This window comes from Salmo salar, unplaced genomic scaffold, assembly GCF_905237065.1.
Source record: "Salmo salar unplaced genomic scaffold, Ssal_v3.1, whole genome shotgun sequence".
NCBI lineage: Eukaryota > Metazoa > Chordata > Actinopteri > Salmoniformes > Salmonidae > Salmo > Salmo salar.
This window is the reverse complement of record NW_025548356.1, coordinates 156,635-175,399: the sequence shown is the minus strand read 5'-3', so window position 1 is coordinate 175,399 and position 18,765 is coordinate 156,635. Positions and strand designations below refer to the sequence as shown.

Here is an 18,765-nt window from a genome sequence, read left to right as displayed (position 1 = left end):
AAGCAATATCCCATGAAACCTTGAGGGTTGGGGAGGAGCAGGAAGAATGGAGGGGGGCCAGCAGGAGAAGATAGTAAGCAATATCCCATGAAACCTTGAGGGTTGGGGAGTAGCAGGAAGAAAGGAGGGGGGCCAGCAGGAGAAGATAGTAAGCAATATCCCATGAAACCTTGAGGGTTGGGGAGGAGCAGGAAGAAAGGAGGGGGGCCAGCAGGAGAAGATAGAAAGAGAATTTGGTTCACTTAGCTTTAGGATATTAATTCATGGAGAGACTAACGGCTCCATTGGCATGTATTTTAGTTTTGATTTTAAGTTATGTTTGGTAAATTCGCTAGGAAAAGAGAATTATAATTTTGTTGAAAGTAGTTGTTAAATCTTAAAGACGATAAGACACTTGACAGAGAATTGTTACAGGATAGCCAAGGATGAAGGCCCCAGGGAGAATTGGACATGTGGAAAATGAAAGGGGGCATCCTACAAGAGAAGGTCTGACATAAGGATCATTTACTAATCTTACCAAAGACATTGTTTAGAAATGCAGCAATATTGATACATGGGCTGAGCCATGTGTCAATAGGGGGGAAGAATGGTAGAGCAGGTGATAGAACAGGTTAGGATAATTACTTAAACCTCCAGACTACACTAGAGACTATTGAGACTCACCTCTAGACTACAGTAGAGACTATTGACTATTTCTTGAATTGTTTAACACTTTTTTAGTTACTACATGATTCCATATGTATTATTTCATAGTGTTGATGTCTTCACTATTATTCAACAATGTAGAAAACGCCCATGACATGCTGTTCAGCATGTACACTGAGCTGCAGACACAGAAGATCAGAATCCCTGCTGAGATGAACACCAACCTCATGATCCTCCACTCATACATACTGGTTAAGGTAGAACTACACTACCCAGCATCCTCTACTGCTATACCATTACACTACCCAGCATCCTCTACTGCTATACCACTACACTACCCAGCATCCTTTACCGTTATACCACTACACTACCCAGCATCCTCTACCGATATACCACTACACTACCCAGCATCCTCTACCGCTATACCACTACACTACCCAGCATCCTCTACCACTACACTACCCAGCATCCTCTACCGCTCTACCACTATACTACCCAGCATCCTCTACCACTACACTACCCAGCATCCTCTACCGCTATACAACTACACTACCCAGCATCCTCTACCACTACACTACCCAGCATCCTCTACCGCTCTACCACTACCCAGCATCCTCTACTGCTATACCATTACACTACCCAGCATCCTCTACCGTTATACCACTACACTACCCAGCATCCTCTACCGATATACCACTACACTACCCAGCATCCTCTACCACTACACTACCCAGCATCCTCTACTGATATACCACTACACTACCCAGCATCCTCTACCACTACACTACCCAGCATCCTCTACTGCTATACCACTACACTACCCAGCATCCTCTACCGATATACCACTACACTACCCAGCATCCTCTACCACTACACTACCCAGCATCCTCTACTGCTATACCACTACACTACCCAGCATCCTTTACCGTTATACCACTACACTACCCAGCATCCTCTACCGATATACCACTACACTACCCAGCATCCTCTACCGCTATACAACTACACTACCCAGCATCCTCTACCACTACACTACCCAGCATCCTCTACCGCTCTACCACTACACTACCCAGCATCCTCTACCGCTCTACCACTACCCAGCATCCTCTACTGCTCAAACCACTACACTACCCAGCATCCTCTACTGCTATACCTCTACACTACCCAGCATCCTCTACTGCTCTACCACTACCCAGCATCCTCAACGGCTATACCACTACACTACCAAGCATCCTCTACTGCTCTACGACTACCCAGCATCCTCTATTGCAATACCACTGCACTACCCAGCATCCTCTACTGCTATACCACTACACTTCCCAGCAAACTCTACTGCCATACCACTACACTACCAGGCATCCTCTACTGCTCTACCACTACACTACCCAGCATCCTCTACCGCTATACCACTACACTACCCAGCATCCTCTACTGCTATACCACTACACTACCCAGCATCCTCTACCACTACACTACCCAGCATCCTCTACCACTCTACCACTATACTACCCAGCATCCTCTACCGCTCTACCAATACCCAGCATCCTCTATTGCTATACCACTACACTACCCAGCATCCTCTACCACTACACTACCAGGCATCCTCTACCGCTCTACCACTATACTACCCAGCATCCTCTACCGCTCTACCACTACCCAGCATCCTCTATTGCTATACCACTACACTACCCAGCAACCTCTACTGCCATACCACTACACTTCCCAGCAAACTCTACTGCTCAACCACTACACTACCCAGCATCCTCTACCGCTATACCACTACACTACCCAGCGTTCTCTACTGCTCTACCACTACACTACCCAGCATCCTCTACTGCTATACCACTACCCAGCATCCTCTACTGCTATTCCACTACCCAGCATCCTCTACTGCTATACCACTATCCAGCATCCTCTACTGTTATACCTTTACCCAGCATCCTCTACAGCAATACTACTACCCAGCATCCTCTACTGCTATTCCACTACCCAGCATCCTCTACTGCTATACCACTATCCAGCATCCTCTACTGGTATACCACTACACTACCCAACATCCTCTTCTGCTATATGCACTACACTACCCAGCATCCTCTACTGCTATCCCACTACCCAGCATCCTCTACTGCTATAACACTACCCAGCAATATCCACTCAGGTAGAACTACACTCCTGGGGGCCAGATGATAATACCTGATGCTGTGATTATGGATTGATTGATTTATTTACTGGTTGATGTATTGATTGGTTGATGGATTGATGTATTGACTGGTTGATGTATTGACTGGTTGACGTATTGACTGATTGATGGATTGGTTGATTGATGTATTGGTTCATTGGTGTATTGGTTGGTTGATTGATGTATTGGTTGATGTATTGGTTGATGTATTGGTTGGTTGATATATTGGTTGGTTGATGTATTGGTTTGTGTATTGGTGTATTGGTTGGTTGATTGATTGATGTATTTGTTTGTTTGATGTATTGGTTGGTTGGTGTATTGGTAGGTTGACTGATGTATTGGCTGATGTAAAGGTTGGTTGATTGACGTATTGATTGATAGATGTATTGGTGGGTTAGTTGATTATTGATGTATTGATTGATGTATTGGTTAATGTAAAGGTTGCTTGAATGATGTATTTGTTTATGTATTGGTTGACTGATTAATGTATTGGTTGATTGACGTATTGGTTGATGTATTGGTTAATGTATTGATTTGTTGATAGATGTATTGGTTGATAGATGTATTGGTGGGTTAGTTGATTATTGATGTATTGATTGATGTATTGGTTGGTTGATTGATGGCTTGGTTGGTTGGTTGAACTATTGGTTGAGGTATTGATTGATGCATTGGTTGATGTACTTATTAATTGATGTATATATTGTTGTATTTTTTTGGTGTATTGGTTGAGTGATGAATTAGCTGATTAATGTAGTTGTTGATTGATGTATTGGTTGGTTGATTTATTAATTTATGTATTGGTTGATATATTGGTTGATTGATGTATTGGTTGGTTGATGTGTTGATTGGTTGATTTATTAATTTATTATTGGTTGATGTATTGGTTGGTTGGTGTATTAATTTATGTATTTGCTGATTGGTTAATGTATTGGTTGATGTATTGGTTGGTTGATGTATTGGTTGATTGATGTGTTAGTTGGTTGATGGATGATTTGGTTGGTTGGTTGAGGTATTGGTGGGTTGATGTGTTGATTGGTTGATTTATGCATTGGTTGGTTGATGTATTGGTTGGTTGATATATAGGTTGGTTGATGTGTTGATTGGTTGATTTATGTGTTGGTTGGTTGATGGATGATTTGGTTGGTTGATTGATGTATTGGTTGGTTGATTGATGTGTTCGTTTGTTGGTTGATGTATTGGTTGATGTATTGGTTGGTTTATTGATGTATTAATTGATGTGTTGATTGATGCATTGGTTGGTTGATTGATGTATTGGTTGATGTATTGGTGGGTTGATGTGTTGATTGGTTGATTTATGCATTGGTTGGTTGATATATAGGTTGGTTGATGTGTTGATTGGTTGATTTATGCATTGGTTGGTTGATGTATTGGTTGGTTGATATATAGGTTGGTTGATGTGTTGATTGGTTGATTTATGCATTGGTTGGTTGATGTATTGGTTGGTTTATTGATGTATTGGTTGGTTGATGTGTTGATTGGTTGATTTATGCATTGGTTGGTTGATGTATTGGTTGGTTGATGTGTTGATTGGTTGATTTATGCATTGGTTGGTTGATGTATTGGTTGGTTTATTGATGCATTGGTTGGTTGATTGATGTATTGGATGATGTATTGGTTGGTTTATTGATGCATTGGTTGGTTGATTGATGTATTGGATGGTTGAGGTGTTGGTTGATGTTTTGGTTGGTTGATGTATTTTTTGTTGATTGATGTATTTGCTGATTGGTTGATGTATTGGTGGGTTACTTGATTATTCATTGGTTTGTTGATATATTGGTTGGTTGATTGATGTATTGGTTGGTTGATGTATTGGTTGGTTGATGTATTGGATGGTTGATTGATGTATATGTTTATGTATTGGTGGGTTGATGTGTTGATTGGTTGATTGATGTATTGGTTCATTGATGTCTTGGTTGGTTGATGTGTTGATTGATTGATTGATGTATTGGTTGGTTTATGTATTGATTGGTCTATCTATTGGTTGGTTGAATGATGTTTAATAGTTGATTGATGTATTGTTTGGTTGATTTATGTATTGGTTGATGGATGTATTGGTTGGTTGATTGATATATTGTTTGGTTGATGTATTGATAGGTTGATTGATATATTGGTTGATTGATGTATTGGTTGGTTTATTGATGTGTTGGTTGATGGATGTATTGGTTGGTTGATTGATATATTGGTTGATTGGTTGATGTATTGGTTGATGTATTGGTTGATATATTGGTTGATGTATTGGTTGATATATTGGTTGATGTATTAGTTGATGTATTGGTTGATGTATTGGTTGATGTATTGGTTGATATATTGGTTGATGTATTGGTTGATGTATTAGTTGATATATTGGTTGATGTATTAGTTGATATATTGACTAGTTGATTGATATTTTGGTTGTTTGATGTATTGGTTGATTGATGTATTGGGTGATGTATTGATTGATGTATTGATATATGTTTTGGTTAATATATGTATTGATTGATGTATTGGTTCATTGATGTGTTGATTGATGTATTGGTTGGTTTATGAATTGATTGATTGATTGATGTATTGATGTTTTGATTGATTGATTTCAGATCCATGTGAGGAGAGGGGAGCATCTAAAAAAAGCTTGCATGCTCTTCAGAGTTTCCAACAACGTCAGCAAATTCCTCTCCCGTGAGTAACACACACACACACACACACACACACACACACACACACACACACACACACACACACACACACACACACACACAGAGAGAGACACACCCAGGAGCACACAATATGTGTCGTTACCTGATACAGGTGAACACACACACTGTTCCAGCTACCTGCAGCCTGATACAGGTAAACACACACACTGTTCCAGCTACCTGCAGCCTGATACAGGTAAACACACACACTGTTCCAGCTACCTGCAGCCTGATACAGGTAAACACACACACTGTTCCAGCTACCTGCAGCCTGATACAGGTAAACACACACACTGTTCCAGCTCCCTGCAGCCTGATACAGGTAAACACACACACTGTTCCAGCTACCTGCAGCCTGATACAGGTGAACACACACACTGTTCCAGCTACCTGCAGCCTGATACAGGTGAACACACACTGTTCCAGCTACCTGCAGCCTGATACAGGTGAACACACACACTGTTCCAGCTACCTGCAGCCTGATACAGGTAAACACACACACTGTTCCAGCTACCTGCAGCCTGATGCAGGTAAACACACACACTGTTCCAGCTACCTGCAGCCTGATACAGGTGAACACACACACTGTTCCAGCTACCTGCAGCCTGATACAGGTAAACACACACACTGTTCCAGCTACCTGCAGCCTGATACAGGTGAACACACACACTGTTCCAGCTACCTGCAGCCTGATACAGGTGAACACACACACTGTTCCAGCTACCTGCAGCCTGATACAGGTGAACACACACACTGTTCCAGCTACCTGCAGCCTGATACAGGTGAACACACACACTGCTCCAGCTACCTGCAGCCTGATACAGGTGAAAACACACACACTGCTCCAGCTACCTGCAGCCTGATACAGGTAAACACACACACTGTTCCAGCTATGTGCAGCCTGATACAGGTAAACACACACACTGTTCCAGCTACCTGCAGCCTGATACAGGTGAACACACACACTGTTCCAGCTACCTGCAGCCTGATACAGGTAAACACACACACTGTTCCAGCTACCTGCAGCCTGATACAGGTAAACACACACACTGTTCCAGCTACCTGCAGCCTGATACAGGTAAACACACACACTGTTCCAGCTACCTGCAGCCTGATACAGGTGAACACACACTGTTCCAGCTACCTGCAGCCTGATACAGGTGAACACACACACTGTTCCAGCTACCTGCAGCCTGATACAGGTGAACACACACACTGTTCCAGCTACCTGCAGCCTGATACAGGTGAACACACACACTGTTCCAGCTACCTGCAGCCTGATACAGGTGAACACACACACTGTTCCAGCTACCTGCAGCCTGATACAGGTAAACACACACACTGTTCCAGCTACGTGCAGCCTGATACAGGTAAACACACACACTGTTCCAGCTACCTGCAGCCTGATACAGGTGAACACACACACTGTTCCAGCTACCTGCAGCCTGATACAGGTGAACACACACACTGTTCCAGCTACCTGCAGCCAGACCAACCGGAGCACTGACATAGGTAAACACACCACATGTGTGTAAGTATGTGTGAATATTAAATGGGGTGGTGGAAGGAGGGGGAGGGAGGGAAGGAGGGGGGAGGGAGGGAGGGGTGCAAGGAGGGGGGAGGGAGGGGTGGTGGAAGGAGGGGGGAGGGAGGGAGGGGTGGAAGGAGTGGGGAGGGAGGGAGGGGTGGAAGGAGTGGGGAGGGAGGGGTGGTGGAAGGAGGGGGGAGGGAGGGGTGGAAGGAGTGGGGAGGAAGGAGTGGAAGGGAGGGAGGGGTGGTGCCTATGAGGTGGTGGGAGGAGACGGAGGGATGAGTACAGCTTTGGGAATTCTGTTCATCTTTTGTTCCGCCCAACAACGTGGCTAAATGGGGTGTGAGCCGTTCTGAGATGGTTTTGGGGGAAGTATGTGCCTCTGGGTTACTGGGGAATAGATGCTTTATAATAGCCTGTGTGTTTCCGGGTAAGGTTGGGTCCTGACTGTTTGTGTTGTTAAGAGGATTCTAGAACAGGTCGGTTGTTTTCTTACTGTCACATGAGGATTCTAGAACAGGTCAGTTGGTTTCTTACTGTCACATGAGGATTCTAGAACAGGTCAGTTGGTTTCTTACTGTCACATGAGGACTATTTCTGTCTAATAGCAAGCTTTTGTGGGGAAAAACTCATTCTAATTGGCTGGGCCTGGCTGCCAAGTGGGTAGGCCTATGCCCTCCCAGACCCACCCATGGCTACACACCTGCCAAGTCATGTGACAGCCATATATTAGGGCCTAATGAATATTTAAATTGACTGATTTCCTTCTACAAAGGTTGTTCAGTGTTTTTTATTGGCTTACAAAGTTACGAATATTAATGAGGAGGATGATAATCTGAATATGAGGAAAACATCATGGTTTTTAAAACATCAAAATAACCAACTCTCGTCTCCAGACGTATACTGAGTAACAGTTTATATAACACCTAGCGACATCACCAGGAGATTTTAACCTTTCGGTATAATGGTTTTAGAATGACAGTCACAGGCACAAGGGTTTGAGTCCCAGTCAGGGTACTCCTGTAATTAACCTGTTTGGGCTAGGGGGCAGTATTGAGAATTTTGGAAAAAATATGTGCCCATTTTTAACTGCCTCCTACACCAACTCAGAAGCTAGAATATGCATATTATTGTTCAGGTTTGGATAGAAAACACCCTAAAGTTTCTAAAACTGTTTGAATGGTGTCTGTGAGTATAACAGAACTCCTATGGCAGGCAAAAACCTGACAAGGTTTCATGCAGGAAGTGGCCTGTCTGACAAGGAGTCGTGCGTCTTGCATCTGTTTATTGAAGAGTAAGGATCTTAGCTGTAACGTGACAATTCCCAGGGCTCCAATAGGCTCTCAGAAGCCGGGAAAATCCTGAAGGATGACGAGGCAGCCTCAGGCTGAAACAGACTATCACTTTATCCAAGTGGCCGATCAGAGGACCATTGAATGAGGCGCGTGCGCGATTCGCCCCCGTGGAGTATATTCATTAGGCTGTTTAGCATATTGCAGATTCCCGGTCGGAATATTATCGCTTTTCAACGAGATAAATTGCATAAAAAGTGATTTTAAACAGCGGTTGACATGCTTCGAAGTACGGTAATGGAATATTTAGAAATCTTTTGTCACGTTCTGCGCCATGCGCACGACCGTGGATTACCATTCTGATAGTGTCTAGAACGCACGAACAAAACGACGCTATTTGGATATAAAGATGGATTATTTGGGACCAAACTTACATTTGTTATTGAAGTAGAAGTCCTGGGAGTGCATTCTGACGAAGACAACAAAAGGTAATCAAACTTTTATAATAGTAAATCTGATTTTGGTGAAGGCTAAACTTGCCGGGTGTCTAAATAGCTAGCCCTTGATGGCTGGGCTATGTACTTAGAATATTGCAAAATGTGCTTCATCCGAAAAGATATTTTAAAATCGGACATATCGAGTGCATAGAGGAGTAATGTATCTATAATTCTTAAAATAATTGTTATGCTTTTTGTGAACGTTTATCGTGAGTAATTTAGTAAAATTGTTAGTAAATTCACCGGAAGTTTGCGGGGGCTATGCTAGTTCTGAACGTCACATGCTAATGTAAAAAGCTGTTTTTTGATATAAATATGAACTTGATTGAACAGACATGCATGTATTGTATAACATAATGTCCTAGGTGTGTCATCTGATGAAGATCATAAAAGGTTAGTGCTGCATTTAGCTGTGGCTTTGGGTTTATGTGACATTGTATGCTAGCTTGAAAAATGGGTGTCTGATTATTTCTGGCTGGGCACTCTCCTGACATAATCTAATGTTTTGTTTTCGTTGTAAAGCCTTTTTGAAATCGGACAGTGTGGTTAGATAAACGAGAGTCTTGTCTTTAAATAGCTGTAAAATAGTCATATGTTTGAGAAATTGAAGTAATAGTATTTCAAACGATTCAAAAATCGCGCCACTGGATTAGACTGGCTGTTACGTAGGTGGGACGAATTAGCCACTGCTCCAAAACTGCCTGTCATGTCCTGACCAGTGAAAGGTTATTTGGCATTGGAGTTTGGTCAGGGCGTGGCAGGGGTGTTTGTTTTGGTGATTTTGGTTTAGGTTCTATGTTTTCTATTTCTATGTTTAAATCTAGTTTTCTATTTCTATGTTGGGAGTTTTGGTAGGACCTCCAATTAGAGGTTAACTACATTGGTGTCAGGTAATTGGACAACACCACTGAAAGCATGTCCTGGCAGAGTTATAGTCACAATAAGCTGTGTTCGAGGAATAAGCTGTGTTAGAATACCCACACTAAAATACTGTATACTAATTACTTAATGAGTATATACTATGTACTATTAGTTCATTAGTGCGGTTAGTATGAGTATTCGAACACAACTACAGTCAGGGATGGAAAGTGAGCTAGCCCACTAGCCCGAGGCTACCACCTTTCAGACCAGACTAGTAGATCTACTAGCCCGAGGCTACTACCTTTCAGACCAGACTAGTAGACCCACTAGCCCGAGGCTACTACCTTTCAGACAAGAATAGTAGACCCACTAGCCCGAGGCTACTACCTTTCAGACCAGAATAGTAGACCCACTAGCGCGAGGCTACTACCTTTCAGACCAGACTAGTAGATCCACTAGCCCGAGGCTATCACCTTTCAGACAAGAATAGTATAAAATGTGCCCATCTAACCAGCTAGTCTGAGGATAGTACACTATAGACCATTCACTAGAGGTAAAGATCTATAGAACTATAGACCATTCACTAGAGGAATAGAACTATAGACCATTCACTAGAGGTAAAGAACTATAGAACTATAGACCATTCACTAGAGGAATAGAACTATAGACCATTCACTAGAGGAATAGAACTATGGACCATTCACTAGAGGTAAAGAACTATAGACCATTCACTAGAGGTATAGAACTATAGAACTATAGACCATTCACTAGAGGAATAGAACTATAGACCATTCACTAGAGGTAAAGAACTATAGAACTATAGACCATTCACTAGAGGTAAAGATCTATAGAACTATAGACCATTCACTAGAGGTTTAGAACTATAGACCATTCACTAGAGGTATAGAACTATAGACCATTCACTAGAGGTATAGAACTATAGACCATTCACTAGAGGTATAGAACTATAGAACTATAGACCATTCACTAGAGGTAAAGAACTATAGAACTATAGACCATTCACTAGAGGTATAGAAATATAGACCATTCACTAGAGGTAAAGAACTATATACCATTCACTAGAGGTATAGAACTATAGACCATTCACTAGAGGTATAGAACTATAGACAATTCACTAGAGGTATAGAACTATAGACCATTCACTAGAGGTATAGAACTATAGATCATTCACTAGAGGTATAGAACTATAGAACTATAGACCATTCACTAGAGGTATAGAACTATAGACCATTCACTAGAGGTAAAGAACTATAGAACTATAGACCATTCACTAGAGGTATAGAACTATAGACCATTCACTAGAGGTATAGAAACAAGGGGTGGAGCCCATGAGGTGGTGGGAGGAGACGGAGGGATGAGTACAGCTTTGGGAATTCTGTTCGTCTTTTTTTCCGCCCAACAAGGTGGCTAAATAGGGTGTGAGCCGTTCTGAGATGGTTTTGCGGGAAGTATGTGCCTCTGGGTTACTGGGGAATAGATGCTTTATAATAGCCTGTGTGTTTCTGGGTAAGGTTGGGCCCTGACTCTTTGTGTTGTTAAGAGGATTCTAGAACAGGTCGGTTGGTTTCTTACTGTCACATGAGGATTCTAGAACAGGTCAGTTGGTTTCTTACTGTCACATGTATGCCGGTGATCTGAGTCAGACCTTTTATTTAATATATAAACTCAGCAAAAAAAGAAACGTCCCTTTTTCAGGACCCTGTCTTTCAAAGATAATTCATAAAAATCCAAATAACTTCACAGATCTTCATTGTAAGGGGTTTAAACACTGTATCCCATGCTTGTTCAATGAACCATAAACAATTAATGAACATGTACATGTGGAACGGTCGTTAACCTGTTGGGTCTAGGGGGCAGCATTTGCACGTCTGGATAAAAAAAATGTACCCGATTTAATCTGGTTACTAATCCTACCCAGTAACTAGAATATGCATATACTTATTATATATGGATAGAAAACACTCTAAAGTTTCCAAAACTGTTTGAATGGTGTCTGTGAGTATAACAGAACTCATTTGGCAGGCAAAACCCTGAGACATTTTCTGACAGGAAGTGGATACCTGATGTGTTGTATTGACTTTAAACCTATCCCATTGAAAAACACAGGGGTTTAGGAATATTTTGGCACTTCCTATTGCTTCCACTAGATGTCACCAGCCTTTACAAAGTGTTTTGAGTCTTCTGGAGGGAGATCTGACCGAACAAGAGCCATGGAACGGTGATGTCCCATTAGACACCTGGCGCGCTAGTTCATGTTGGGTACCCTCGTTCCAATACGTTATAAAAGAGTATGCATTCGTCCACCTTGAATATTATTCATGTTCTGGTTAAAAAGGCCCTAATGATTTATGCTATACAACGTTTGACATGTTTGAACGAAGGGAAATATATTTTTCCCCTCGTTCATGACGAGAAGTCCGGCTGGCTTACATCATGTGCTAACGAGACGGAGATTTTTGGACATAAATGATGAGCTTTTTTGAACAAAACTACATTCGTTATGGACCTGTGATACCTGGAAGTGACATCTGATGAAGAGAATCAAAGGTAATGGATTATTTACATAGTATTTTCGATTTTAGATCTCCCCAACATGACGTCTAGTCTGTATCGCAACGCGTATTTTTCTGGGCGCAGTGCTCAGATTATTGCAAAGTGTGATTTCCCAGTAAGGTTATTTTAAAATCTGGCAAGTTGATTGCGTTCAAGAGATGTAAATCTATAATTCTTTAAATGACAATATAATATTTTACCAATGTTTTCTAATTTTAATTATTTAATTTCTGACGCTGACTTGACTGCCGGTTATTGGAGGGAAACGATTTCCTCAACATCAATGCCATAGTAAAACGCTGTTTTTGTATATAAATATGAACTTGATAGAACTAAAAATGCATGCATTGTCTAACATAATGTCCTAGGAGTGTCATCTGATGGAGATTGTAAAAGGTTAGTGCATCATTTTAGCTGGTTTTATGGTTTTGGTGACCCTGTCTTTGACTTGACAAAACATTACACACAACTCTTGTAAATGTACTGTCCTAACATACTCTAAATTTATGCTTTCGCCGTAAAACCTTTTTGAAATCGTAAAACGTGGTTAGATTAAGGAGATGTTTATCTTTCAAATGGTGTAACATAGTTGTATTTTTGAAAAATTTGAATTTTGACATTTATTTGGATTCAAATTTGCCGCTCTTGAAATGCACCTGCTGTTGATGGAGTGCACCACGGGTGGCACGCTAGCGTCCCACCTAGCCCCAAGAGGTTAAGACACTAACAGCTTACAGACGGTAGGCATTTAAGGTCAAAGTTATGAAAACTTAGTACACTAAAGAGTCCTTTCTACTGACTCTGGAAAACACCAAAAGAAAGATGCCCAGGGTCCCTGCTCATCTGCGTGAACGTGCCTTAGGCATGCTGCAAGGAGGCATGAGGACTGCAGATGTGGCAAGAGCAATAAATTGCAATGTCCGTACTGTGAGATGCCTAAGACAGCGCTACAGGGAGACAGTACGGACAGTTGATCGTCCTCCCAGTGGCAGACCACGTGTAACAACACCTGCGCAGGATCGGTACATCCGAACATCACACCTGCGGGACAGGTACAGGATGGCAACAACAACTGCCTGAGGTACACCAGGAATGCACAATCCCTCCATCAGTGCTCAGACTGTCCGCAATAGGCTGAGAGAGGCTGGACTGAGGGCTTGTAGGCCTGTTGTAAGGCAGGTCCTCACCAGACATCACAGGCAACAACGTCACCTATGGGCACAAACCCACCGTCGCTGGACCAGACAGGACTGGCAAAAATTGCTCTTCACTGACGAAGTCGCGGTTATTTCTCACCAGGTGAGATGTCGGATTCGCGTTTATCGTCGAAGGAATGAGCTTTACACCGAGGCCTGTACTCTGGAGCGGGATCGATTTGGAGGTGGAGGGTCCGTCATGGTCTGGGGAGGTGTGTCACGGCATCATCGGACTGAGCTTGTTGTCATTGCAGGCAATCTCAACGCTGTGCGTTACAGGGAAGACATCCTCCTCCCTCATGTGGTACCCTTCCTGCAGGCTCATCATGACATGACCCTCCAGCATGACAATGCCACCAGCCATACTGCTCATTCTGTGCGTGATTTCCTGCAAGACAGGAATGTCAGTGTTCTGCCATGGCCAGCGAAGAGCCCAGATCTCAATCCCATTGAGCACGTCTGGGACCTGTTGGATCGGAGGGTAAGGGCTAGGGCCATTCCCCCCTGAAATATCCGTGAACTTGCAGGTGCCTAGGTGAAAGACTGGGTTAACATCTCACAGCAAGAACTGGCAAATCTGGTGCAGTACATGAGGAGGAGATGCACTACAGTACTTAAAGCAGCTGGTGGCCACACCAGATACTGACTGTTACTTTTGATTTTGACCACACATTTGTTTAGGGACATATTATTCAATCTCTGTTAGTCACATGTCTGTGGAACTTTTTCAGTTTATGTCTCAGTTGTTGAATCTTATGTTCACACAAATATTTACTCTATGGACCATTCACTAGAGGTTTAGTATAGAGAACTGTAATCATGCTGCTCTATATGACAGTCTAGAGAACTGTAATCATGCTGCTCTATCTGACAGTATAGATGTGATTTTCAACTGCATTTGATGTCAGAGTTGTTAGAGGGACAATAGAGCCCTGAGTACCAGGCTATTAGGACCTGATGGAGGGACAATAGAGCCCAGAGTACCAGGCCATTAGGACCTGATGGAGGGACCATAGAGCCCTGAGTACCAGGTCAATAGGACCTGATGGAGGGACAATAGAGCCCTGAGTACCAGGCCATTATGACCTGATGGAGGGACAATAGAGCCCTGAGTACCAGGCTATTAGGACCTGATGGAGTGACAATAGAGCCCTGAGTACCAGGACATTAGGACCTAATGGTCGTTAGTGAGTTGGGTACCAGGACATTAGGACTCGATAGTCGTTAGTGATTTGGGTACCAGGATATTAGGACCTGATGGTCGTTAGTGAGTTGGGTACTACCAATGCATGTCCAGAGTGCATTAGAGGAGATGACCAAGATATGGAATTTGACAGCGGTCATGACTCATGACTGCTAGTGTGGTGGTAATACGGTCACAGCAACAGCCCTAACCGTAACCGTGGAAATAGGGGCACACATCGGTTAAACAGCAACAGCCCTAACCGTAACCGTGGAAATAGGGGCACACATCGGTTACACAGGAACAGGTGTAAACACACACACAGCACATACATAACCTGTCTGTTTATACACCCCCCCCTACTCTGTCAGATCTTCGTGTGCTGTACTCATCCTTGTCTCCGGGTAGTAAGTTAGTGGTCTGTTGATATCCCTCTAGTGGTGTTGGGGCTGTGGGTATCCTCCCTGGTTGTCCCTGTCTGGAGGTAACTTTAGACAAGGCCCTGAACCCCCCCCCCCTGTCTCAGAGCCCAGTATCTATGTTGCATAGCCAGGGAGCTAAGGTCAGTCTGTCTGATCTAGGGTACTGTGTGTTCTTAGGTATGCTCCCAGCCTGTCCAACTGGTTTCTATCTCCCCTATCTCCCCTCCTGTTCTTCCTGCGACTATTGAACCCTGACCTGGGGGCGACCACACCGTGTTGCTGATTCACTCTTAAATCTCTATCTGGCACAGCCAGAAGAGGACTGGCCCACCGCTCAGATCCTGGTTCCTCTCTAGGTTTCTAATCTCCACCCAGCAGAGCCAGAAGAGGACTGGTCCACCCCTCAGAGCCTGGTTCCTCTCTAGGTTTCTAATCTCCACCCCTCAGAGCCTGGTTCCTCTCTAGGTTTCTAATCTCCACCCAGCACAGCCAGAAGAGGACTGGCCCACCGCTCAGATCCTGGTTCCTCTCTAGGTTTCTAATCTCCACCCAGCAGAGCCAGAAGAGGACTGGTCCACCCCTCAGAGCCTGGTTCCTCTCTAGGTTTCTAATCTCCACCCCTCAGAGCCTGGTTCCTCTCTAGGTTTCTAATCTCCACCCAGCACAGCCAGAAGAGGACTGGTCCACCCCTCATAGCCTGGTTCCTCTCTAGGTTTCTAATCTCCACCCAGCACAGCCAGAAGAGGACTGGTCCACCCCTCAGAGCCTGGTTCCTCTCTAGGTTTCTTCCTAGGTTCCTGCCTTTCTAGGGAGTTTTTCCTAGCCACCGTGCTTCTACAGCTGCATTGCTTGCTGTGTGGTGTTTTAGGCTGGGTTTCTGTACAGCACTTTGTGACGTCAGCTGATGTAAGAAGGGCTTTATGAATAAATGTGATTGATCCCTCACTTTGTATTTGTTGTTTGTCTTCATCTGGGTTTGAACAAACATCATAACACTGAGGGTGGGGTTAAGGTCAGGGTTAAGGTCAGGGTTAAGGTAGTCTAAGAGTCACTTTTTGATTTTGGTTAGTCGTTTTGCGGGTCTTGTAGGTGGATACATTTTTATTGAAAGGCGTGATTGACGCTCATAAATGGCAGTGGAAAAACGAGTCCAGCAACTTAGAATAAACTTCCAAGTCTCATATTCCGTCATCGTACAAAACCCCCTCTGCCCAGGAGTTGATCATCTTTAGTTCTCAGACAGAGAGGTGAAGTTATTGGTGCGTACTTTCTCATCTGAGTAGTCTACAAACCGCAGGTTCTTGCTGAAACAACATCTCTGATATTCTCAGGTAAGAAGCAGCTTCGGTGAATTTGACTGTCATGATTGCTTGTTCAAATTGTATTTATATTTTTCTTCCTATTTCAAGACATTAGTAGTCCTAGACCTAACTATGCAATTGAAATCTCCATCTGTTATTAATGGGATGCTATAGGACTAAACCCATAGTTGTAGGTTAACTGTTGCCATCTGTTATTAATGGGACACTATAGGTATAAACCCATAGATGTAGGCTAACTGTTGCCATCTGTTATTAATGGGATGCTATAGGTATAAACCCATAGATGTAGGTTAACTGTTGCCATCTGTTATTAATGGGATGCTATAGGTGTAAACCCATAGATGTAGACTAACTGTTGCCATCTGTTATTAATGGGATGCTACAGGTATAAACCCATAGATGTAGGCTAACTGTTGCCATCTGTTATTAATGGGATGCTATAGGTATAAACCCATAGATGTAGGCTAACTGTTGCCATCTGTTATTAATGGGATGCTATAGGTATAAACCCATAGATGTAGGCTAACTGTTGCCATCTGTTATTAATGGGATGCTATAGGTATAAAACCATATGTGAATGTGATTGCTTGACGGGATATTTTTATAGAATTGTTGTTGTAGCTTCACCAGGGCCAATCAGATTCACAATTTAGAGACACAGAGAGAGAGAGAGAGAGAGAGAGAGAGAGAGAGAGAGAGAGAGAGAGATGCAGAGAGAGATGGAGATGAAAGTGAGGTGTGGTCGGCACAGGAGGGGAGAAAGAAACAGGTTGGACCCACTTCCACTTCACATTGTTAAGATAATTACCACACTGAATCAATGACTAAGATAATTACTGGTTCGAATCATGGCTGGATCACAACTGGCCCGTGAGTGGGAGTCCCACTCGTCCGAGTTTGGCCGGTGTAGGCCGTCATTGTAAATAATAATTTATTCTTAACTGACTTGCCTAGTTAAATAAAGGTTTACATTAAAATAAACTGTATATAGGGAATAGTAGTGCACTTTACTGTATATAGGGAATAGGGTGCCTAGGTAGTGCACTATACTGTATATAGGGAATAGGATGCCTAGATAGTGCACTATACTGTATATAGGGAATAGGGTGCCTAAGCAGTGCACTATACTGTATATAGGGAATAGGGTGCCTAAGCAGTGCACTATACTGTATATAGGGAATAGGGTGCCTAAGCAGTGCACTATACTGTATATAGGGTGCCTAAGCAGTGCACTATACTGTATATAGGGTGCCTAAGCAGTGCACTATACTGTATATAGGGTGCCTAAGCAGTGCACTATACTGTATATAGGGTGCCTAAGCAGTGTGCTATACTTTTAGAAGGTTAAATAAATAATAATAATAGTAATAATAATAATAATAATGATAATAATAATATTAATAAAAATAATAATGATAATAATGATGATGATAATAATACTAATAATGATGATAATAATAAAAATAATAATAATAATGATGATAATAATCATAATAATGACAATAATAACAATAATTTACAGTGAAAGCAAAGCAGAGGGCTGAAGACATTGGAAGCAGGCTGAAAAGACACCTACTGGTAAACACATAAGGGATACCGTTAATACAACTGGAAGTATTATGGGATTGCTTTTTTGAATATCAACGAACATCATGTGATTTTGGAATATTGACTAATCTCTAATTAATGTTGGTCAATGACATCATCCTTCAACAGCTGTTAATGGAAGATCCAATGGGGTTCATTTATGATTGATGTTGTGTGGTTCACCTCTACAGAGACATAAAAGGACATGGATATGAAGCCTCTGATGATTCTCCTCCTGCTAGCAGGTAATACACTGTGTGTGTGTGTGTGTGTGTGTGTGTGTGTGTGTGTGTGTGTGTGTGTGTGTGTGTGTGTGTGTGTGTGTGTGTGTGTGTGTGTGTGTGTGTGTGTGTGTGTGTGTGTGTGTGTGTGTGTGTGTGCGTGTGTGTGTGTGTGTGTGTGTGTGCGCGTGTCTGTGTGTGTGTGTGTGTGTGAGTGTGTGTGTGTGTGTGTGTGTGTGTTTATGTTCCTTAGTGGTTAACCTTTCATTAGGTTAAACACGTTCTATATGTCTTGAGGGGATGCACAGCCTCATTCTACCACTACAGCCAGAAAAAAAGGGTTATGTCCTTATCAGCCTATAGACGTTAATTTCATACCCCTGTAGTTGCAGCAAACTTGCAAGGAATCCCCACCACCACTCCTGCAGCAGCTGCTACCACCAACACCCCTGCAGCAGCTGTCACCACCACCACTCCTGCAGCAGCTGTCACCACCACCACTCCTGCAGCAGCTGTCACCACCACCACTCCTGCAGCAGCTGCTACCACCACCACCCCTGCA

General features: G+C 42.9%; 1 long non-coding RNA gene across 1 annotated transcript; it reads left to right on the top strand.

Moving 5' to 3' along the window:
• Positions 1–275: 275 nt before the first annotated feature.
• On the top strand, positions 276–18,758 carry LOC123732922 (uncharacterized). The gene is made up of 5 exons (XR_006763496.1): positions 276–902; positions 5,419–5,500; positions 17,918–17,973; positions 18,174–18,227; positions 18,590–18,758. It is a non-coding gene; the product is annotated as an uncharacterized lncRNA (long non-coding RNA).
• The last annotated feature ends 7 nt before the right edge of the window (positions 18,759–18,765 follow it).